Genomic DNA, 25,201 nt, shown 5'->3' with positions numbered 1-25,201 from the left:
ACATATGGGACGTCATATGGGAATCAACAAAGATTTCATTGTGCCTTGTCACTGTGAGGAGCAACAAGATCAAGATGTTTATGTTTTTAGTTCTTTTTTTTTTATATACATGTCCATGCAGCCGTACATTGTCTACACCAGAGGTTTGCCAGAGGCCTAAAAATATATTATTTGTATTTTTAGTGCTTTTTTTCTGTTCTGAAAATTCAATAAAATCTCCCAAAATGTAAAAGACTAGTTTAACAGTATGCCGGTCTGAAGCATTTAGGTGATTTCTTGCTGGAGAAAAAACCCCCAAAAAACACAGAGTGATCGCTCAAACATTAAAAGACACGTCCCAGACTCTACAGGCCAGGTAAAAGGTCAAAGTTCAAAACAGGACATTTTGTTGTTTTTAAAAAGGATTGTAAGATGAAAGGCTTTTCTTTTTAAAGTAGTTTAAAACAAAAGTAGCAGCATTGTCTTAAGTTTTCAAAGTAGCATCAGATGAAACCACAAAACTCTTAGCTGTCTGGTCATGATGCACTGCACTGTGAAAACAAAAGAAAGGAAACCTCATATGAACTGTCAGCTGCCATTGTGTTGACCTGAACGTTTCTGTAGATCAAAGTAATCTAGAGAAAAGATATGAGGCCATCTGGCTGACGGCTGGAGCTCGGTTGAAACCGGGTCATCGAAAAGGACAAAGCTCTTACAAACCGCGTTATGTGTCAAAACTATTTACAGTAACTTGCAGAAGTATTTACAACCCTGGAACTTTTTTTTAAATAATTTTTGTGCTAACTCCACTATTTACTCCTCCAGAGTAACCCACATATCACATATTGGTAGGTTTGCATTTGTACATTTTGTAGTTCTTTGATGCAGCTGTAAGTTATGAACAATTTATAACGTAGGTGCTTATAATACTACAGCTCTAGACAAATCTAACCCTAACCCAACTTCACTTCATCCACCTTGCCTGCTGATTTTGGTCAGAAGGGCCAATGACACCATATAGCAACCTTGCTATATCGTAGACTGTGGCTACAATCCAGTAGCTTGTCATCATCAGCGTGTGAATATGAGCATGAATGGATTTCCTGTAATTTCCTGAAGCGCTATGTAAAAGTCTGATGTCATTTCGTTTAATTAAAAATAAGGACAAAAATGTTTCTTTTAATTGTTACGGTTTCTGAGACCTAAGTGAGGAGTGTCAGAGTGAACAGGCTAGAAGACTTATAGGCTATAGCGTGAAATTTACATCATACTATCCCCTTTAGCTGGGGGTAGGTGTTGTTGTCCCATCTCCACTGCAGACAACAACACCTACCCCCAGCTAACGGTGACTACAGGCCAGGTCGAGAGACAGTTGGAGCGATTACACCAGGGGAAGGTTGCAGGACCTGATGGCATTACACCACGGATCTTGAAGACCTGCCATCCAGCTGGCCCCTGTACTGGCACACATGTACAACCTGAGCTTGAGGTTGGAGAGAGTCCCGCTGCGGTGGAAGACATCAATGTGGTTCCTGTTCCCAAGAAGCCAAGGCCAGCCGACCCAGAGGACTACAGACCAGTTGCTCTCACATCCCATGTGATGAAGGTCATGGAGAGACTGGTCCTGGCCCAGCTGAGGCCTCGGGTGAGGACGTTTCTAGACCCCCTGCAATTTGCCTACCAGCCCCACTTAGGAGTTGACGATGCCGTCATCTTCCTGCTGCAACGAGCACTTTCGCACCTGGATGGTGGAGGAGACACTGTGAGAATCACATTCTTTGATTTCTCCAATGCCTTCAACACCATCCAGCCTCTGCTGCTGGGTGAGAAGCTGCGGAGGATGGGTGTCAACGACTCAGTGATCTCCTGGGTGACTGACTACTTGACAGGCAGGCCACAGTTTGTCCGTCTGGGCAGTGCCCTGTCTGATGTGGTGGTCAGTGACGTAGGAGCTCCACAGGGAACTGTGCTTTCTCCCTTCCTTTTCACCCTGTACACCACTGACTTCCAGTACAACTTTGAGTCATGTCACCTACAGACGTTTTCTGATGACTCAGCGGTTGTCGGGTGTATAGGGGATGGAGGGAAGGGGGAGTACAGGACACTGGTGGACGGCTTTGTGGAGTGGTCTGACCAGAATCACCTGAGGCTCAACATTAGTAAGACCAGAGAGATGGTGATTGACTTCAGAAAGAAGAAGATACCTTCACGGCCACTAAAGATCAAAGGGGAAGTGGTGGAGGAGGTGGAGGATTACAAATACCTGGGAGTTGTAATCGGCAACAGACTGGACTGGGCATCTAACACTGACGAAGGGGATGAGCAGACTCTATTTTAAGGAACCTGAGATCCTTCAATGTGTGCAGCAAGATGTTGGAGACCTTCTACCACAGTGTTGTTGCCGGTGCCATCTTCTTGCTGCTGTGTGTTGGGGAAGCAGCATCAGAGCCAGCGACTCCAATAGACTGGACAAAATCATCAGGAAAGCTGGCTCTGTACTGGGACTAAGGCTGGAGTCCCTGGAAACTGTGGTGGAGAGGAGGACACTGAAGAAGGTTCTGACTATTATGGACAATAAACAGCACCCTCTCCACAACATAGTGGACAGACAGCGGAGCACCTTCTCACATAGGCTGCTCCAGCTCCGCTGTCGTAGGGACAGATACAGGAAATCCTTCCTGCCACATTCCATCTCACTGTACAATAAAAGCTAAATCATTGTTCTGCACTAATCAGTCCGATTTTGCACAACTGCACTGTGGCACACTTGCTGTACATATATTTACATATACATACTGTATCTGCATTTTGAATCTTTGCAAGGACTGCTCTAAGCTGATTTTTATATTGACAGCATGTTATATTTTATTTTTATTTGTCTACAATTGCTACTCAGTGGTGGATGTTGTGTGTCTTGTCTCTACGCTGCTGTAACTGCGAAATAATTTCCCTGCTGGGATGAGTAAAGTAATTCTATTCTATTCTATTCTATTCTATTCTATTCTATTCTATTCTTTCACCAAATAGTTCGTCATACTAATTGTGTACAATTATGTGCTGCTTTGTCGCATAAAATACAGTGATTATTGTTGAAAAAACTGTAGGAGTTCAAGGCATTATATTAAAAAAAATATATAGAAATGACAGTAAACTATCATTTCTACAATTGATTGAATGAGTTGTTGAGAACCTTAAACACATTGATTAGTTAAAGCCAGGTTTGTTATAACGGAGCCTAATTCCAGGTGCATTCGCGTTCTGCACCTTGCACACATTCCTGGGGGGTAATGATGTCCAGCTGGCTCAGCACAGCTCAGTAATTGGGCTTTGATTCTCCTGGTTCTGCAGAACTAATCAGAACTTCATTGGAATCCTGGCTTTCTGTAAATATCGCCGGGAGCTGGCCGCTAGGGGCGCTGGTTGCCCTAAACCAGTGTAGTCCAGTGTTTAATGGAGGCGCGATATGAAAGATTGGACTTCGTGGCACGTGCGGCATTAAAGCTTATTATGAAATTCAGCGCACGTGCTTGGTTAGACGGAAACCGAGCCGATTTATTGCTGGACGCGAATCCTTGGTGCTTCACAGCAGCGCTCGTCTTCGGTTGATAACGCTGCGCGAAGTGGGCGGATTTTAGGACCCGCGGGTGGATTTCTGTTCGAATAATAAAAGTTGTGGGGATCCGTTCGCTTGCCGACGCGAGACAAAAGCAGCCGGACTCCATCAGAAAGTGCTCGTGGGTCACCCCCGCCCTCCCCGCCGGTGCCGTTCCGAACCTCTCCGCTGCGGCGGTGCAGCAACCAGACAAAGCCGAGCGTAGCGATCCCTCCGCCTGCTTCACTCATACATGTAAACAGACGCCGGGAAAGGGGGCGCGCAGGCTGCCGTGTCCGTGTTTTCCGGCAGAGAGGGCGTGAAGCATGGGACGCAGCTCCTGTCGGGAGCCGATCCTGCCACACACCTAGAGCTCCGAAGCCCGTCGGATCATCCGCTGCCCAGCTCGGCTGTGAGGAGAGGCGCGGAGCAATCCTAACGGGACATCCCTCCGGATCCCCTCCGGTGGAGAGCTTCCAGGATCCCGTTTGGAGGGGGTGAGTGAAACTTTTTTCTTTTTTTTTTTTTTTTTTTTAATAAATTCCCCGCGCATTCGCGTTCTGCACCTTGCACACATTTCTTGGGGGTAATGAATGTAATGCGGTTGGCTCTCACTCGCCGCACACACCGGGAAGAGGCGGGATTCTCGGCAGTTTGTACCCACTTTCTGCGCAGCGGAGTCCCGGAGGCTGCACCGGAACACATCATGCACGGTGTGGATCTGTGTCATGCACCTGGCATGAAGGGATCCTGCTGAATGTATGTGTGTGTGTGTGTGTGTGTGTGTGGCTGGCAATAAAGGTACTGCTGAAATAATTTATAGATGTAAGCCCTGATGTGCACATTTACAGGGCCTCCTGCGTGTAAACTCTGTGGTGTGCGCTTACTGTAACAAAGTGTTTTGTTTTTTCTTTGAGAAATAACTGTAAGCCACAGTGGACGATGCATTTGCATCACACTGATGAGGCTGAAGCTTCATGTCCATCTCAACTGGGGCTCATCTAACCGGTTCTGCAGGTTTGATATATTCAGGGCTGCAGGGTGGTGCTCAGTCGTTCTGCAAAATGAAAGCAGAGCCAGCCTAAGGTATAAGCAAGATGAGCTGCTGGTTATGGGATCCATGTCAACAAGGGGTTTCCCCGAGGGGAGAAAAAAAAAAAAAATTCAGCCACGGACTAGTTTTTCTTTTGCTTCAGAGGTTTGGAAATGGCGAATTGGAATAAGTTTGACATTCCTTTTGATTTAAAAATGTGACCTATTTAACATTCATAAAGAACTGATGAACATAGTTAGAATCATACAGAAGATTGTGCTAATAGTTTGAGAATTGTATTTGCCGTATCTGTCCAAAAAATGTCAAAGTAACTACAGACATTATTTTGGTTTGTTTTTACATGCAACCAATTTATGTTCCTGACTAAAGTAAACTATTGTTTACCAGGCACAACAACTGCTAGACTCGATTAAGTTATTGTAAATAAAAAAATCAAAGTACTTAACATTCAACACGTTAACATGCTTGTTTCTACAGGAAGATGCTTAATTTTTCTGCATGCCTATAATAAGACATATTGAAGCGGGGTGGGCTGAAGGAGGGGCAGCATTCATGGCTGACATGTAATGCATAACGCGTCTGTTCTGCTCCTCAGACCAGCAGAACCAGCAGAATGTGACATGATGCCTGCTCTCGCACACAGAAAACCAGCTTGGCAGGGTGACAACCTCCATCCCCCGAGGCCGTGCATCAAATGAGTTCAGCTGAGCTGCTCAGAGGCCGTTTTGCAACATTGCCGATGCGTTTGTGGCTGTTGGGCGTTCAGCCGCTCGACTTCCCTCTTTTGGACTCGTTAAATGCTTCGCCTTCAGTTTTTTTTTTTTTATGGGCCGTGAATGTCACAGACGGCACAGAGAGACGTAACGTGAAAAGGAAAAAAAAAAAAAGGATTTCTTGATGGGATTCCATGAACTTTAGACGGCTTTTCCAACTGGAACAATTTGGCAGCAAGTAAAGCGGCTTTTATTTTGTCCCGCTGGCCTTGTGCACATTTGCAGAATGCTGCTGCAGAATGGTGCAATTTTGTAGAAAGAGAAGGCAAACGGGGAAAAAAAAAAAAGACAAGAGGAAGCTGTTGCTGAAAGCTGGTTACGGTCTATTCCTTTTTATTATTTCTGCTGTATGTGCTGAAGGCTGTGACACGGCATCGGCTCTCTTCACACAACTGAAGCCGTCTTTTAAAGAAGAAGGAAGTGTCGACACCTTCGAGATCTTTTCGCCTCTTAAGCAAATCTGCTTCATAAACAGAAATCTACTGATTTCTCCTTCGATATTTGTGCAGTGGCATTATGTAAAAAATCCTGAGCAGCACTGTGCGTTGTTTTGCCTTTCATTCCCAAAGGATCTGCTGTTCTTGGCATCTTGCATTCACACAGCATAATGCTGCCACCACCGTGTCTGACTGTGGAGATGGTGTGTTTAAAGTTATGTCTAATTTAGATTAGCTGCTTTTTCACTTGTCTTGACAGCTGTACATGCAGGGCTGAGTATTTCTCACTCATATTATGTAAAGGTTAGCTCCTTCCACATGAGTCTGCGCAAGCGAGAGTTGGACTCTGGCCTAACATCGCCCTGTGCTGGTTGGTGTCAACTTTGGCTTTACTCTGCATGGCAACCATTTTCATTTTTATTATCGTCACATGTCTATATGCTCTTTTACCAAAGACAAAAGAGAAATCCTACAACTGCTAAAATCTGACACTGCTCCATTGTTGTTAACATGTCTGGAATAAGGAAGTTGCTCTCGTGTCTTCTTCTTTGGTTTTTCTGTCGTTTTCTTCAATAGTTCTTGGTGCAGCACCACCAGAGGCGAGGGAGGGAATAGGTTTTTTTCGAAGGGTTTGGTTTGTTTGACACAGTGCAGTTGAAGCAGAGGTAGGAAGACAACCTGCCATGTGCAACTGAAGTGTGCTTTCCCAGAAGCACATGCCTGCTGTATCCAAAGCAAACATTTCTGTGTTTAAAGTCTCACAATCTTCAATCTTGCATCCCTGACCCCAAAGAGCAGCTGTACACTCGCTGTCGCCGCTCTTGTTATTGTTGCAACTCCTGTTGCCTCCTCTCCTCTCTTCTGCGGAATCGGCCCCCAAGTTCCTGGAAGCTCTCAGCGTGTGTTTGTGAAACTCGGCCGTTATGGAATCGTTCTGCCGTTGCAGGGTTGAAAGACACGAGTGTGGAGAACAACAGAATGCAGAGGCTCCTCCATACTTATATTTTTCATGGTGCGCTCAGTTGTCTTTATGATTACTGCTAAGCTTTAGCCAGTTCAGAACCCAGCAGCGTCAGACTAAAAATATTACCGCTATGAGCGAGATCCACGGATAAAGAGTCTGGTGGATGATTTCTGAGCTTTAAGTTGGTAGAGGTTAACAATATTAGTCAAATTCAGCTTCCTTTTTTAAGCACTATCAGAATTAGGAACAGCATTCAAACATTTTCTTTCTAATTTTACTGCGAGCAGTCAGAAAATATTCAGAAATGTAGCAAATACTGTAAAACAAAAAGGTTTTGCTCATTTAACAATTCTTTGAAATCACATTCCAACTATTTCCCTTGGAGCGTGGAGATCTTTCTCGATTTTTGCTCCGTATATCACCATCCTGCTGATCCTAACTCTTACACAGGTTGTTCTGGGATTATTACTGTGAAATGAGGTAAAATCTGATAGACAAGCTAAGACCAGACTGTCTTAGCTTATCTTGTGCAATCACTTGCTGAGGCAACTGCACGACAGCCATGGACTTAAAAAGGCACAAACACCAGATGAAGAATGCTGGTTCTGTTCTGGGGACGACTGTGGAGCCACTGGAGATTATTCCTTGAGGAAACAAATAAAAATCAAGAAAATGATGGGCAACCGTGAGTTTCCTCTTAATGAAGCAGTTAAACAACTATAATTTTCACTGTAGTACTGTCCACTTCAGGAGAAGCTGCGAGGATCTACAATGACTAGTTGGAGACAATTGTGTTGAAAAATGAGTTGCGACAATGTTAAATTTAATGAAAGTATTTTTTAACTGAACTGAAAAGCAGAAATTGCACTCTTGCATGTCTTTGGATTTGTTCTCCATAAACTCTACAGATGACACATTGCCTGCAGTTGCTCTTTACGTAAAATAATTTGTTTTATGAGGCTGTGTGTGAAAACGAGGCAGCTCGAGTTACAAAAAGCATGCAGCAGCCATCTTCAGCAGTCTGTTAATGTTCCATGCAAACAAGTTGTTCTCCACTGCTTTGTTTCCACTGAGGATCACGTGTTGCAAACTGGAGCTTTTCGCCTCTCCCGTCAACAACGACCTGCTTTAATTGCACATCCTTCCTGTTTGACCAGACATTTTGATTTTGCACTCCAATAAAGAAATACATATAAATATAGACAATATTTAGGTCTTGGTCTACACATTACGATTAATGTCTCCAATTAGTTTTGCCTAATTAGTCTGGGAGTTTTATCCAGAAAAAACAACAATAATGACTTCCTTTTCTGAATTAAACTACTTTAAAGTAGCATATTGGCACATAAAGTTAATAAAACATTGGACAATGTCGGTTAGGTATTATGTCAATGAAAGCATGTGGATATATTGGCGCATTATTTGATGCAGACTGTACTGCGACCGTCTTCGTTTTCCTATTTACACACGCAAACACAAATGCAGACCTTTCTCAAGTCTCCACTTTGGTGGAAGTTTTAACAACTAAGCAGTTTTAGTCGCACCATTTTAACCGTGCCTCCTTAACTCCCTCATTTCAGCAACCTAAATTTAATCTGACGAATTGAAGGTGAGAACACAAATACGTTAAGCAATACACCTAGTTTACCTGCATTGTAAGCATTTTTGACAACTTCTGCACACAGTTGCAGGAATAGATTTGCTGTTGACATTTGTCTTTATTTATCTCTGTTGCTGTTCTCCAGGTGCATTCCTAAATTTGGGAATTTGCCCTTTAAATAGAGCCTCAGACAGTTTCTTGGTGACTCTGTGTCAGAAAACATGCAACTCCAACATAGGGCAGCATTCAATTATAATTTATATCAGATTAGCCACTTCTATCTTAATATTTATCGTGTAATTTAGAAATAAGCCACCAAGTTTAAATGAAAGTTGAACAAATATTAACTATAAGAAAAAAAAAATCTTAACAAAACCCTGATTTTTGGTACAATTAATGTCAAAGAGATAAGGCTGCTATTACACTTAAATGCTACCTTTCATATTTCCACACCTTCTTGATGAAAATATAATTTTTGATGTCAGCTTGGCTTTAAGAGCATCACTGTAAGCTTCAGTTTATTGGGGTGGGAAGGTGTAGCCGGAGAGAGCGAATCCACGCATGAATACATTTCCAGGTTCTCATTTTTCCGCTTTGTGTGAGGCGCACTTATGCTTCATTTTAGCCTTGATTATTCAAAACGCAACCAGCAAGGATTTAGGGACTTCTCAGATCTCTCACTTAAACCTCATCGAGTGCAGTCAAGCAACCACACGCCCACACACTTCTCCCCACTTTTCATTAGCATGTGTATTGGAGGTACCTGCTTGCATGATGTACCAGCTGCACCGGTTATTTAATATCATCAGCACATGTTTAATTTCAGGGGAATATCTAAACGGTGCAGCTTGTGAGCAGAAATGAGGAAAACCAAAGACTGAGAATGGACATGCATGTTTGTTCACTGCGCCTCTAGTTTAACTTTAGTTCAGAATATTAAGATATTATTTACGTGAATCAAGCTCTTATTTCTGGCTGTACGGTTACTTCTAAGTTAGTTTTGTCTTATTTCGAGTGTACAAAACTAGACCTAAAGTACCTGACAGTTTTTTCAGTGAAGCTACTCTGACCAGCTTCCCTACCTCCGTAGCATGATGCTGCCACCACCATACCTTACCATGGGGCTGACATTATTTCAAGTGTGCGGTGTTCAAAGGTTTTTGCATCCATGCCATAGAAATTGAAGTTAGATTTTATATGACTTTCTTTCAACAAAAGTTTTTCTTGTCCACTGGGCCACATCTATGACCCAGATGTTTCAGTGTTAAGACACAGAATGTGACCCAGTCCACAGGAAACGAGGAGCACTTCTTGAATGTCTGATTTTCCTCCGGGAGCTCCAGATGCTGTTCAGTCGGATATTTGCAGACATCTGCTGTTGTTAGATAACAGCAGAACTAACTAATGTGTGCTGTCCGAACCGTCTCCCCAGACAGTAGCTTCTCCTCTGTTCGCTACCTGTCACAGTTTTTCTCCCCCCTTGGGGCATATTGGACCGCTCAAACTCTGCCTTCTCTCCACTTTTGCACAATCGTTCCACACCTAAACAGGATTTTATGTTCTTCCAAAAAGGAGGATGATGTGCAGATTTAAGCCTGCACACAAACAGTTGAGGAGAGTGTGTTTAACTTGCTTTGATCTTGGGAAACTCTTTACTTTTTTTAGATAGAGGAAGCAAAAATGATTAGTCACATATCTGCACAAAGAGAGGTTGATTTAAATTATTATTATTATTTTTTTGACTAGCATTGACTCGCAACAACATAATATGCAACAGCATAAAACAGAACTGTTTTGCAGCTGCAGCCATCTCTTCTTGGAATTTGTTTCTTCAAATTCTGCATTACTGCACCTTGTGGAGGGTTTTTCTTTTTGGTTGCTGCATGGACTTTGTCAGTTCTGCATAGTTTTATTTGCTTAAATACATAGATTTCTTTTTTTTTTTTAGATTTGTGGTTCCTGTTGTCCCATCAGGGTGAGTATTAATAATCCTCCACATCCGGGTTGGAGTTTATAATTTAAAGTAAAATCGCTGATCGCTTAGAGAACTGATTAAAAATTCGTTCACACACTCTTTTTCCTTTGGGGTGAGTAGTAGTAATTATGCTGCTCCATTTTCTTCCTGTGCCATCATGTTTAGGTCTGAACTTGTGGTGTCAGCGAAAGGTTTTCACGCACTCCTCATCGCTGTCGGTGTAATATTAATTAATAATATTGACCTTTTAATGAAACATTTGTCAATTTTTTTTATCTGGAGTGAAATTGCTCAGCAAACTGTATTTTACTTAAAAAGTTGGGATTTATTGTAGATTGTAGATCTCTCTTTACAAAAGGTCTAAATTTTTCATACAATTTCAGATACATGCATGTGCTTACACCAATTTTTGATTTAATGTTCCTGATGTTAAATCTTCACCTAACTTTTTGTAGCCAACAGCATAAAGGAAGTTTAGAGTTTATTTGTGATGGTTTGTTTTTAACGTTTTTAAGCAAAATAAAAAATAAACAGCCTCGTAGTAGAGTTGGGTTCGGGGCCCTTCTGAAGACCTAAATATTACCCAGATGTATCCATTCCTGAACCAGTTTTGATCTGTTTTTTGGATCTGTGTTTTGCTGCAACTCCCAGCTGTGCTCAAGTTTCAGCCATTTAACATGAACTGTTGACCCTTCATATAACAGGAGCCGAGACGCAGACTGGCCACAATGTCAAGAAGTTTGTCGGCAGGAGTCAAAGTGTGACTTTCAAGTTGAAGTATACTGGCTGTGACAACAAAATGCTTTTGGTGGTGCTGATGGTGCTCAGAGTAGGTGAAAGTAACGATGGAGGACAATCTACAAATTCCTGAATTTGAACTCTGATCAAGAAGGTTAAAACTTGGAGACGGTTGAGTGTTGTAGTGACTGCAAACACACAACCAAAGTGGTTTTGAAAAAAAAAAAAAGACTGCTCTCACATCTGACGGTCTGGTAGAACCGGTTCGATTGGGGACCAAAATTGCAACATTTGTTCCATTTTCAGCATGTACATTTGCCCCGCTGCACTGTGTCAAATGAGCCAAATTCTTTGAATAACCTGTTCCCCCTCCTCACCTGTGGTGGCGCTGCACCAAGAACTATTGAAGGAAACAATATAAAAACCTCTGAAAGCACAGTGCAAATTTCTTCACTAAATGTAGGCAAAAATGGAGTAGCGTCAGATTTTAAGATTTCTTCTTTGTCTTTGGCAAAAGATCATGAGTCCTTTCTCCGGCTTGCGCACCTGTTTTGGTTGTTTTTACGCAGGATGCCCTGCACTACAGTCCGCTTCCTGCTTTTGGTGTAGTACCTGGTTCACTTGGCATTCACATATTAATTCAAACTGCCATTAATTCAAACCAGAGTTCACTTCAATTGAACCAAAGTTAGATTTTTAGAAAGACCAGAGTTTTCTTTTCTGGCCTGCGTCAGAGTTTTCTCCCCAAACAAACCAGACGTTTTAGGCAAAAGAACAAGTTTGATTAAAGCAAACTAAACAGGGCTGGTGTGAATGAACCCAGAGCAGACTGAGGGACATCTGATCGAGTTTTAAATAGATCAGACTGAAGATTCAAAAAACTAGCAAGAAATTCAAACTTATACACCCAATTTGTGTGTGTGTGTGTTTTTTATTCATTAAAGGATTCATTAAAGGTGGTTGTTGTATAACCGTTACACCCTGAGAAAAAGGGCTTATTAAAAATTCTAAGACTGAAGGACCAGAATGATGAGGGTATGTCAACATTTGCCCTGCACTGCATACAGTCCAGTAAATAAGGCAGCAGTCTGGCTGTCAGCAGTAAATACTAATGTGTAGAATATCTCTACCTCCGTGAACTAGAGCTGTAGGTGGCTCCTGCCTGCAATTACTTAATAGATAAATTGTTGCTGGGCAAGAATTCAACCCTCAATGCTCTGATAAGTTTTTTTATTTTTTATTTATCACAATTGGTTTTGCCAGCTGAGAGGAAGGATCTTAGAGCTCTGCACTCTCTGCTCCCTCTTCAGCTTCTCTCTGCATGGCTCGCTGTGCCATTTCTGTCCTTGCAGCAGCTCCATATAAATACCCTTCAGTGTGGATGAGCTTGCTGGTCTTTTTCTATTGAATCGTTGAAGGAGTGGAAAGCTGAATATGACTGGGAGCCTGCCGACACTAGTGCTCTCCTTTTCAGACGGAAACCTTTTTCGGAGGAGCGAGGCATTCTTTAGATCCGTTCCGATTCTGGAGCTCGACCAACCTTGGCCTCAGCCTTCATCAACGTTTCTCTTTGTAGCTTTTACAGAGGTAGGGTGTAAGAGATTTTTATTTTTTTTACTTAGTGTGGTGTTTCACATCTCTGTAAAATGAAGAAAAGGCCTTACAGCTCAATCTGCTTACGTTCCCCACATTTCATGATTAAAAAGCTGGCCTTCATCCTTCAGAGAGAAAATAACCAGAATGATTCTACTGGAAATACTGAGAATACTTTGCAAACATCTGTCAATAATCCTCTGAAGGGGAGAAAATGTTGTGCCCTAGATTATAAGTGGGGGAAAAATATAAGGTTAAGTCCATGAAATATATATTTTTTTGTAAGTCAAAATCATAGATCAACAATACATAGAGGACACATCTTCACACATCGCAGGAGGTTTGCCTGGCCATTTCCTTACGCAGTTCCACTCGATTCACATTTCCCTTCGCTGCTTTGTCTGGGATTCGTTCCATGGAGTTCAAATTCTGAATGAGTTTCATCCTGGCCAATCAGTGAACAGAAAGAGGAGTTGTAAACAATGACATCGATTTATTTTATTTTTTCTGCGCTGTTCTGGAATTGTAGTCTGACTACAACTGGCAGCAGAAGAAGCTTTATTTATTCAAAATTTCATCTTAGATGCCAATTGTTGCGTCTCATTTGTCCTTTAGATGTTTTACAAACTTCCAGACGCTTTAGCTTTGTTCTCTGTACATTTGTTACACCGTGTTAATCTGTGCTCTTGGATTACTGTTAGCTTTAGTGAGCATTTTTAAAGTTTGGTCTAAGGGACAACAAAACTATTCAGATATTTGGACTAAAATCAGGTGAAATTTGGTTTTGTAGAAGTCAACATTTAGTACAGATTGGCAAGAGATGACTAAATAAATGATGCAGCACTCAAAGATCTTATCTTTATGATCTAGCAAGTTGCTAAGATTCCTTGGCATCTCCTATTGTACAGGTCCATTAGTTCAGTCATTTATGCTACTTAATATTTGAACCATTGTGATTTTTGCTAAGTTTTTGACATTTTCTATTAAAGGCATCTTGTCGGGTTTTTAATGCTGCACTCTAGCTTTGCTTTGGATGAAGCCGTAGATTATGGCTAGGATACATCCAACTCTGACCTTCCTGTCTTCATGGGGGCATTTTGTGACCTAGATGCTAAAATCACTCGCTGGATTAAACCAAACCAAAACAAAAAAACAAATTGTAGTAAACCTGAGGATGAGACGGAAGGGCTGAACAAACGAGGAAGAGCTGGATTTGCAGTCTCTGAACTCATTGGAGCGCGTTCTGGAGCTGCTTACTATGCTTCAGGATAAACTCAAAAAAACATCAACAATTTGTTCTCAATTTAATGAGCATGTGGAAATTGACTCGAACCTTTCTGCTTCATGCAGCAGCAGTGGAAGCAGGGGAAAAACAAGCACAGCTTTCTTTAGAGATTGCCATTATTTAGATGAGTCATCAAAGGACCAGTGGGCTAAACATTCCTCTCTCTGATACCAGCAGTCGGCCTACAGCGATGCCTCTCTACTCCTTTGTCTGCGACCTTTTCCTCAAACAAAGAGCCCCATCACATATCCAATTAGTTTTTTTTTTCCCAAGAGTGTCTTCAGGTTTTTCAAACCGCCGGAGTTGCATTCAGGAACCTGTTTTACAGAGATAAGGATTAAAACTATTTGCCTTGTTTTCCTAAATCCTGCGAGAAAGACTGATTAGTTTGGGATTTACTGAGGAGAAGTTGAGGACGCAGCTCGTTTTTAGTTGTCAAGAAGCAGCAATAATTACTTCTGCCGAACAATTAGAATCAAATCAGTAGATCAAAAAGCCACATCAATCATGCTGCTAATTAGGTTAATTAAAACATTGTTTATAGTCAGAAGCTGCAAATGGGTGTGCTGTAATGGGAGCCTGTGATATTAAGATCTCACAGTAGTTATTGTTGAATGAAAGTCTGCCTTACAACATGAGTTACAGCTGAAGAAGAAGCTCAAATGGCATTAAAGATTGACCCCTTGACCCTGGTAAATAAAATTTCTCTAGAGCCACAAAACTTTATCAAGCTTTATGAATGCCTCTTATGTACACTTTGGTTGTTTTTATGGTTAAATTAACTTCAACTTTAATTTACTTTTAGGCCCAGAGCATCAGGGGTTTACAAGAAGAGGAGGAATACATTTTGAATTGAACATTTTCGGGATGCAGCGATATTAAAAATTCGAACAGATATCGATATACGCTATCTGTTGTTGTTAATATTGGCCTGATTTTACTTATCAGACCAAACCAATTTGGGTTTTTTTATTGACTAATTTAATAATTGAATAGCAAATGGTGTTTAATATATTTTTAAATGTATAATTTGAATTAGGTGAAACTTAAACGGGCACTAGAGAAGTTCAGGGTTTTTACAGACAAAATATTTTTCATCTTAAAAGGAAAATGTGTATTTTTTTGTACAGTCTGGCTTAATAACTAATTTGAATGTATTCTTTCAACAAACTATTAACAGATTACTAAATTAGTTGACGGTTATTTCAATAATCGATTATTCGATATTTTATATTCAGCCCTATATAAAACAGACTAAGGAAAGAGGAAATGTCTTTCAGAATAGTGTACAGGTTTAGTCACCACAGCACTTCTGACCATTTCAGAATAAAATGTTTATGTAAGATCATTAACATATATCACTATTATTCCTATGCCAGCCTTTCTACACCTTTAAAACTGGTCTACAAATTTTACCCTGTATGCATACCGACTCTGTTATGGTCGTGCTCGGGTTGTTTTTTTCTTCCAGGATTAAAAGATAGCGAGAGCTGAATCGGTTTGCTGCCTACACAGTCATGGCTCCCCAGGCACTTTATCAGTTGGTTAGACGGCAGAAACATTCAGCCAGCAGCAGCAGCCGCCGTGCATCAGGACTTTCCTAGTAGCCCACAGGTTTGTGCAAGTGATGAGAAGGCATAGAGATCAATTGGATGTTCTTCCTCTCTGAAGGATTTAGAGTATTACTCCCAAGGGGAGAGATAAATGGCTTCTCATTTTCCACAGCAGCAGATTAATCCTCTGCAGGTTCACAGCGGAGCATCCAAGGTATTTACATTCAGGTGTCTCAGGCTTCTCGGGGAGAATTTTAACGGTCAAATAAAGATGAAAAATATTATGTTTCTCTGAATTAAAAAAATGCAGTCCCCCACACACACACCAGCACTAGGTGGTTCTAAAAATAGATGGCCGACTCCACAACCAAGGCGTACCACGGGTAAAAATCGAGCGACTCTTTGGTTTTCGTGACAAGAGGTGGAGGGTGCAAGACGACGCGAAGCAGATCCCTCTGTGTCGGAAAGGAAGCTCGTCAGAAGACATTTCTTAGACTAAAGGGAGGTCAGCCATGCCGGACACTGCAGGCTCATTGTCAGCGCTAGCAGAGGAGAAATAATTGGCTCATTCAACTTGCCAGTTTGCACTCGTACATCCTGTGTAATCCCGGGCTTATTATCGCCTGAGGCAGCCAGGCTCAGAGAGAGTGGCCCTGGATTTGGCTGGGATTGTTGTCCCAGACTGTTTCCGCTTCAGTCAGATTGGTTACAGCTCATGGACTTGGTGCGTGTTGTTTGGCCTGGGGAGCAGCAATGGCTGCATTGGTCCAATGCATCAGTTGGATTGGATTCACAAACCTCGTGTTGGACAGGTTCACAGATCCAACTGTGTTTCATAGTGTTAGCAGCTAATCCTGCTGATTGAATTAAAGTGTTCAAGGGATTAGTATGTGACAGGTTAACTCAATAGAAAGTGTCTTGGTGTTTTTTAAGTAGCACTGACTCAGCAACGCTGTCATCAAGTCTGAGTCACCCCCACGGCTTCCTTAAATGATATTCAATTTCTCTCTTTTGTCTCATAGCAATACAGTTTTTATTTATTTTATGTAATCTCAAAGAACTCTACAACACAAATGGGTTCTGCATTTAATTAAAGGGGCAATATTATGTTTTCCAGTGTCATGATATCATTTTATTTTGAACAAAGTAACTTTTACAAAATGCTGTATATCTCAAATATGACTTAAAAGAAATTTGACTTTGCAATTTAATGCCTTGAAATTGGACCTCTGTCTCTTTAAGAAGCTCCTGCTCTTTTTGACGCTCTGCCATCACAACATTCCTCTATCAAGCGTTGTATGATGGCAGCTAACATACCAGTAGCATTGAAAGTAATATCATCTGGGCTTTCCTTCAGTGTTTAAAGTGAAAGTAGTCATTCTATATGTAAAACTCAGATTTTGTTTTATTTTATTGTGGCATTTGACAAATAAAAATTATTTTGCTAATTTAACAGACCTAGTGATCAGACCAAACATAGTAAGTAAGTAAACTTTATTTCTATAGCGCTTTTCACAGACCAGGGTCACAAAGTGCTGCACAAAGTGTAAAAAATAAATTAAAAGCAACATACAAAACAATAAGTGATGTTTGGTCTGAATTTTTTATTTATTTTATTTTTAAGACGGTGAAAAATGTTTTTTCTCACTGTATGTAAACTTCTGGTTTTGACAGTAAACCACTTTGAGCCCTTCCCACCATGTCTCTCCGTGTTCCACCATCACTGCTCCGAAAAGAGTCCAGAAGAGCTTTGCAGTGAGTGATTGCTGTGCTCTCGTAACGTCTGGGCTGCTGTTCTGGTGAGCCGTTCTGGATCCTGACGTGTCATTTTGCTTCTGTTGTTGCCACTAAAAATGAACTGGCTTTAGCACAAAATAAACAATCACATTCCAAAGACCATAGGGGAGAGAGAGCAAAAGAGCCTGTTGCTCAGAGTGTGATGGATTATGGGTTCTTTGACTTAAGCTGCTGCACACTGCTGCTCCATATGGATGAGGCTCACCCAGTCAACAGTGATGTAGCATAATTGCAACCAGCCAGGAGAAACACTGGGAAAACCTCGTCCTAGTGTGAATGTTTTGGGTAATCCTTTTGAAATCCCAGAAAAATTAAGAATTTGTACAAATGTGTGTGTGTGTGGGGGGGTGTATGTGTAACTGTAAGTGCGTGCGTGTACATGCAGAGGAGCTATGCAAATCCTCTTTTTAGTCTTGCTGCATCATCCATCAAGATCAGCAAGTGAACGTTCCCACTGACTCGTCCGCTCCTTGTATTCTAGCACTTTGTTTTCCCCATGAATACTTAATGTGACCTATCCTTCACTTGAGCGAGATGAAATGTGACAGGACCCCGTCAACCTGAGGGAACGCGGAGGACGTAGCTTCAGGCAGGGAAAACTCTTTTTTCTAGGAGCCAATTTCTGCAATAACAAGCAAAAGACAACATTTGATGGCTGGAGCTGAATGTGGCCTTTGCTGCATATTGCACCACCTTGAAAAAACTTTTCACACTTCAATATAGAAGTGTGAACACCCCTAAAGCATAGTAGACTTTTACATTTTTTGGCATTTCACAGTGTACTGTTCAGTCTAGCAACTAGAAATGGAAAAAGCATGTCACAGCTGCAAGCCTGTCGAAACATGGTTGTACACCTCAACTGACAGGATGGACCTTTACACAGGGGTGGCAATTGGAAAGCAATTTGTAAATCAATCAGAAGCCATCAAATATGTTATGGCCCTTTTTTACTAGCACTTAGCAGCATGTCTCGACTTTTCACAACTGTACTTTCAACTGTACTGAGGAACTGCTGTATTGGGTCGGGTCGTCAAGAAGTGGGCGATCCCAGAGTCTGAAAAGTAGTACGGTGTGATCTGTGCGCGGCATGAAAGCAATGCAACATTGACGACATGGAAGCTACATTGGACATTCTGCTCAGTCTGTGGCTTTTTTGTAAGATTCAATCCCCGTTGTGAGCTTTTACAAATGGTGGGTTGGACGATTGTAAGGTTCCTTCCTGGTTCTAGTCAAGTTGGGTGTCTCCATTAGCAGTCTGTTTTAGAAGGTGTGAGCCCGCAAAAGCTGTGGTCCACGCTCCCATGATGTCATTTTGCGGGTGTACCCCATTTTGCTTCCAGTTTCTCCAAAATCCATGTGCCAGTCAAAGAGTGCAGTCCGCTGCCAATCAAATAGCTTGCGTGTTGTACATGACTTGATCTGTGTTACCTCTGAGGTGATTACAAAAAACGTTGAGAACCGCTCAGGATGTGTGAATGGAGTCGACTCTGGCCATGGAGAAAAGGTTTAAAGGAGTCGTTCTTGTGACCCAACTGTTGATTCCACCCGTTAGCCAATAACTGACAGTCTTCTGACGTCTTGCTTTCAGCCAATGCTGTCTCGGCACGCTTTTAACCACAGTGAAAAAAAGTTCTAAAACAGGGACTGGTTCCATGTAATCGTTCCTAACGGTAGACCCGCACTGAGCAAGTGCTGGTGGAAAAGGACGACTAGAGGGTGCTCTAGTTAGATGAGACCCAAATCTGAACGTTTTACAAAACATAAAACAATTCACGTCCACATGAACACTTCATCCCCACTATGACACAAAACGGTGACAGACTTCAGACTGGGCTGGAGGTTCACCTTCCAGCAAAACAACCATACTGCTCATACAGGAGAGATGCATTGAGATGTAACGGTCCAAACATATTAATATTTTAGAATGACCCAGTGAAAGTCCAGGCCTAAATCTAAAGGTAATCCTGTGGCATTACCACATAATGCTATGTTAATAAATGCTCTCCATTCAGCCTGGCTGAGCATGAACTATTTTTACTTGCAGGATATTTCAAAAAAATCCTGTATTACTACCTTTTGTACCTATTACCTTCCACTGCACAATGATATCTTACTTTGTGTTTTTCTCTCAAAATACACTGAGCTTTGTGATTGGAATATGACAAAATGAGAAAAAGTGGTATGACAGTCTTTGCAAGGAACCAGTGTGTCGGTAGTCTGCAATAGCCTGCAGCAGCAGTGTGTTGACTTCAATGAAATCTTATTCCCTGATTATGCTTTGATGTACCTCTATCACTCAGCTAACACCGGGAATATTGGATGCTGAGCAATAAACGTCTGTAGTCGCAGAATCGATGAAAATGATGTGTTGTACCTGCGGGTTTGTGATGTTTCTGTCAGTAACTTATAGATCTATGAGTGTGCTGTTGTTTGGTAAGTTGGTAAATATTCAAATAAACTTAGTCTGATGTTATTGCTCCTTAATTAAATGTCTGGTTATTGCCACAGTTCATTTTCTGATCATCTTTTTAACCCCTTTTGCTTTTGTTCTGTGAATGCTACATGTAGCAGGGTATGTGTGTTGTTAAAGTCTGATACAGTGACTTTCCAGGCATAAATATTGAAGTCAGTGCAAACGGGGCACCAGGGAGTAACGTGTACAGCAATCAGGCTCCCTGATGTGCTCAAGCATCTTCGCATGGGAGGGACTGTAAATGTTTATCGTTTAGCTCAATCTCCAAAGCCCCAAAACCCGATCAAAGTTCAACGATTCAGAGGGCACTTTCAACTTCAAGGGAAAATGTTTGGCATTTAATTTCTCTTGCTTGACTGCAATTTACTGGACTTTGAGTGTGGATGAATTCATGATTCTCACTGGGATGTAGTGTCCTCTGAAGCATAGAGAAACATATTTTCAGTGCCTGTCTATCTACATCACCGTCTTTAAAACAGACTTTGTAGCTTTATGTCACTTGACTCACTTTATTGCATAGTAATCTCTTTGGTTGTAAAACCTGTAGGAAGCAAATCTCACTATATTTATCTGACTGCCCTTGTGTCCTTTAATGATTAGTTGTTATGTCTGCTGTTGTACTAGTTGCTATTGGAAATTATATGTGAAAGAAAACAATTCAGCCTCAAAACAACTTATAAAGCTGTTTTTCCAGATGGACTGATGCACTTTAGTGGAACATCATTACCCTGTTCATAAGAATACACCAACGAACTGAACATAGAAGTTGGTAGAGAGCTAAAAGAGCCTTTCTCAAACTCGGGGAATGCTCACTAACATCAAGTCTATCGAAAACAACCTGAACAAAGGTAGAATTATTTTTGTTTTTACCTTTGCAATAACAAATATGGGGTTGTCCGACAATCGAAGCATCACATAAGCGTCCCATTTACACAAATATTGTCTACAGGTCTGACTGGCTGGTCTGCCCTTTTGTGCCAAGCGACAAATCACAACTGAACTGAACATTGACTGTTTTCAGTGGCTATTTTGTGGTATAATCTGTCAATCCTGATGTTGGTTAAGACTGCTTGCACTACTTTATTAATTGAGGAAAAATTCAACTAACTCAACATTTCTTTACCCTTAAACTTATTTTAGTTGTTGAACATCCGTCCATTCATTCATTGTCTAGACCTGCTTATGTATAGACATTTGGTGTTATCATTTTGCAAGAGGCTGGGTACATCCTAGATAGGTCACCAATCCATTACAGAATTTTAGAACATAATAAAATCAAAATAATTTCAGAAATTGAAAAAATAATATTTTACTGCTGACTGAATTGAAAATATCATAAATTTTCATTCATTTTGCCTGATTGAAGCGCACCAAAAGCTGAGTTTTGTGGATCATGACGCTTCTAATTTGCATAGTGAAAAGTTGGAAGCTTGAGTCTCGAGCAAACAATTCTACTGAAGAAGTGTCATCGCGTTAGCTTGTAAGCCACAAATTTCCTACGTCTTACAAGCTAACGTTTTCAGGACCGAGCTGGATTATACTGAACAAAGCAGAGATCCTACAATAAATGTATCTTGTTGTAATACATTTATTAAAAAGCATTCTGAATCAGTCAAAGTTGTCAAATGTATTGCAGGTCAAAGCTGTTCAAAAACTGGCCATCAGAAATCATACAAATTTCTGACTGTTGCATCTGCACCCAACTCTGTCTTTACAGTTTCTATATGGAAGAAAATAATTATTTGACACACAATGACCTCATCTTAGTGAAAGTGTGTTTTTTTTCCCCCCACATGTGATATAATCCAACCATTCTGTTAAAAGCATGTATCCAAACACAAATGAATGATCACAGGACTGAAGGATTGACGAAATCACTCAAATTGAGGAAATCCTGTTTATTTTCAGCTTCCAGGCAAACATCAGATAAGTCTGCAAGTCAAACTCTGATGCTCACACATCCCAACAAAGAACTTACTTTTTGAACCAAATCATAACCTTTCTTTGAATTTTATTGTTGTTTGTACCTAAAGATTGTCTGCTTAACTACTTACTTAAATTTGTTCACGTTTTACTTTTAATTTACTCTTTACACAGATAAATAATCTCCTGAACCTTTATTTTATCTTAACAACTAATCCTGAGAGCCTTGTTCTTATTGGTGCTTGCTGCTTCTTCTGTTCTCCACTTTATTTGATCTTAAACATGGAGCCACAGTATGGTGCCCATCAATACACACACTGCTCTGCATCAACAGTTCACAGCCTGTCAGTAGCACTGCAGGAGCATATTCCCTGCATCTTGTGGTTTTCTGTGTTTAATGCAGACATGACTTAGAAATCATAAAGCTCTCAATCTAATCTAAGCAGACATCAGTTTTGACCTCAGAAACTATTACTTCCGTCTGAGAATCGTGACATAATTTCTAAACAGTTCAAAGTCCAACATTACAAAACAAGAAGAAATCACAAGATGCACATGTCACTGTATCTGAAGAAAACCAAAAGGAACACCTCACACAACCAAGAAGTTATTGTTTTATAGCTGCAGCTGACTGTAGGAGTTGCACACAATCACAAAAATTACAAAACGACCAAAGTAGAGATGACTGACCAACGCACAGCTCTCTGCAAAAAACCCCAAAAAAAACAAAAAAAAAAACAAACGTAGCGTGTTACCAAAAAGGAACGCCGTATCATCTGTCAAAAATGATGGTGAGAAGATATACTGAAGTCCCCAAGTCAACTACGAACTGCTTATATCAAAGTCTTCTTAAGTTAAATGTTAAGCCAGCTGTCCAGCAGTTAAAACTCTGATCAAACTGGGACAGGAAACCAAACATCTCAAATCTATAACAGAAGTGTCACAGTACATGTAGGAATCAGACCAAAACACAGACGGGACATTGGGAGTTTCTTGAAGGCAAAGGGAGCCAACAGGAGGATCTAGTCATGAGAGAAAGAAAACAGTGATCCTAAATACAAGAGAGACCTTGGCTGATCAAAACAGGGTGCAGCTGTGAGAAGAGAACAGCCTGGCAGGCTGAGGGAGAGAGAGAGAGAAATTAACAGCATAAGCTGAGCAGAGGATGAGTAAACATAAACTGAGGGACAGGCAGAAGATAAACCTAAATGAAAATAACAAACTGAATACAAAGAAAGAGCTAACAGAAAAATCTAAACATAGGTGAATAAACAGCTAATCTAAATAAAAGCAAGACAGAAACAGGAAAAAAAAATTGCTAAAGCTGAGTACAAACTAAAAAAAAAATCAAATTGGAGAAACTTTAACGATTAAAACCCAAAATCCTGACAAGAATGAACAAGGAAAGGGCCATCAGTCAAGAGTCGATGTCTAAAATTAAACATGACTGAAATAATGTGGCGCAGCGTAAAAAGTAAAAATGAAATTGTTGTGAGAGGTGACTTTGCAGCAGTGAATCCAATTTTCAGCCCTTGAGGGCCGATGCTCCGCTGTCTCTGCTTTAGTTGAAATGGGGACATTTCCTCATCTGTGTGCCATCATGTGTTCCTCATTTATTTAAGCCAGGTGCCCCCGTGACCTGAAGTTCCTGCTGAATCATGAGGTGTACTTAGTTTTACACAAGCAGGTTTTCCTATCTTTGTTTACACCTTTGAGTCCTAAACCGTAATTCCTCCACAGTTTGCACCATCTGAAAAATTCCAGCGGTTTATGAAAGAGGAAACATTGTGCTTTCCAGCTAATATCGGGTTATTACTATAATTTCATCCCAGGGAGTGAAATTATTCTGAGGGGCGCTCTTTTAATAGACAATAAATTCTGAAAATAACTTGCTAGATATTGAAAGTTATGGATTAATGGGCAAATATATTTACTCACAGGACATTTTAAGAACTGCATATAATTAAAATAAGCAAAAATATCCAAGCAGACATTTAAAATTTAGGACATAAAAGGTTAATTATCTCAAGGTTCTATTTAACTAATTCTTGAACCCCATAAGGACTGGCTGATTTATCTGATGAGTAAAAAACCTTAGGATAGAAGGAGGGTGTACTTTCTGTTTCCCACAACTGATTTATTTGCTGTAGTTAAGCATTTCAAACCATAATTTGGACCAGGATGGCTGGATTTGATGTCAGCACACAGCCAAAAGATGATTGAAAGCAGGTTAGGAGTAAAAGTGGCTCACAAATGGAAACTAAATCAATTTATCTCTCCTCGTGGCTACAGGCCATTTATCCCTCTTACTGTAATTGTTTCTGGTGTTTGCTACATGCTGTATGTCAACAGGAACATTTTCAAGAGCCCTAGAAGAAAGAATACAAAGCTTGAGGCGAATATGCTCTGTAAACCAACAAATGTTGTTGGCTCAACTCCAGTGCCATAAACTGTGGGGGATTGGCATTGAATTGATGCAAAAGATTGAGTTTAATCACCTCATATTAAAACAAAATAAACAAACAGAAGTTGCTTCTTCAGTTTTTAATTTTTTTTTAATCAAATCTAGAAAGTCACTGCAGTAAACGACCAAACTCTCATACTTTTTATGAGCCTCGGTGAAGCGTTGGGACAGAGCGAACGTCACAGCCGGTCCATTTCAACTGAAAAACAATTATCTGACAAGGTGGATTGAAGCTGCAAATATACAAAGGTCCCATGTGAGATGAAATATTAGTCCTAATGGACCCCCCCCCCCCCCCAAAAAACTGCATAATGCGCTTGTGTAAACCAATAGAAAGTCTCTCAGCGCAGCTAAAATTGATAACCAGAGCAGGACTTCTCCTCCGCCGCCCACTGCTGCCAGGATATCGCTCCCACATGCAGCTCGCTGAGTGGAACCACAGCAGAGAGAGCGAGAGCCTGTTTCAGGAGACGCATAATCACCAGTTGGGATGAGAATTAGCAAAATATGACAGTTCCTCTTTGTTGTCGTTCAAATGAGTCAGGACGCAGACAATGCACTTCCCCCTCGCTGCAGGTGGTTAAAAGGACTCTTCCCGCTCGTGTAATGCCTATCATTTAAATAACAGCCATTCGGAAACCGAATCGGGCGGACGTTGATGTGCGCATGTGCCGCAGGGCGATCGTGGCCCTGACGCCTGACGAGCACTTCTCCACATGACATCCCTTTCAAGTCATTAAACTTGTCTGAGTAATGGATGAGAGCGGCCATTTTGTCACATGAGCCAACAGAGTCGCTGTCAGGTTGCATCACTGATGTCATTAAATGGTTTTACTTCCCACCATGTGGCGCTTCCCATTGTGATGCCGGATGGTTCAATGATTTGTTTGTCTACAGAAAGCCTGTAGGCTTCAGAGCTGAAGCGACAGGGACTGTTGGTGAAGGCCAGACCTTTTGGCTCAATGCAGTTTTTCTTTCCATTTTGACATTCTGAATGTGTT

General features: G+C 41.1%; 1 protein-coding gene across 2 annotated transcripts in view; it reads left to right on the top strand.

Moving 5' to 3' along the window:
- The first annotated feature begins 3,419 nt into the window (after positions 1-3,419).
- camkk1a (calcium/calmodulin-dependent protein kinase kinase 1, alpha a) overlaps positions 3,420-25,201 on the top strand; it is a 66,649-nt gene continuing 44,867 nt past the window's right edge. Inside the window, exon 1 of one of the 2 annotated variants that reach the window (XM_028030712.1) lies at positions 3,420-4,068. The gene's annotated coding sequence lies outside the window, so the exon portion shown is untranslated. The remainder of the gene's footprint in view (positions 4,069-25,201) is intronic. The other variant, XM_028030713.1, reaches the window with a different exon arrangement.

The sequence above is a fragment of the Xiphophorus couchianus genome, chromosome 11, assembly GCF_001444195.1.
Source record: "Xiphophorus couchianus chromosome 11, X_couchianus-1.0, whole genome shotgun sequence".
Taxonomy (NCBI): Eukaryota; Metazoa; Chordata; class Actinopteri; order Cyprinodontiformes; family Poeciliidae; genus Xiphophorus; species Xiphophorus couchianus.
Note: the sequence above shows the minus strand (reverse complement) of the source record. Positions and strands in the feature narration are given on the sequence as shown.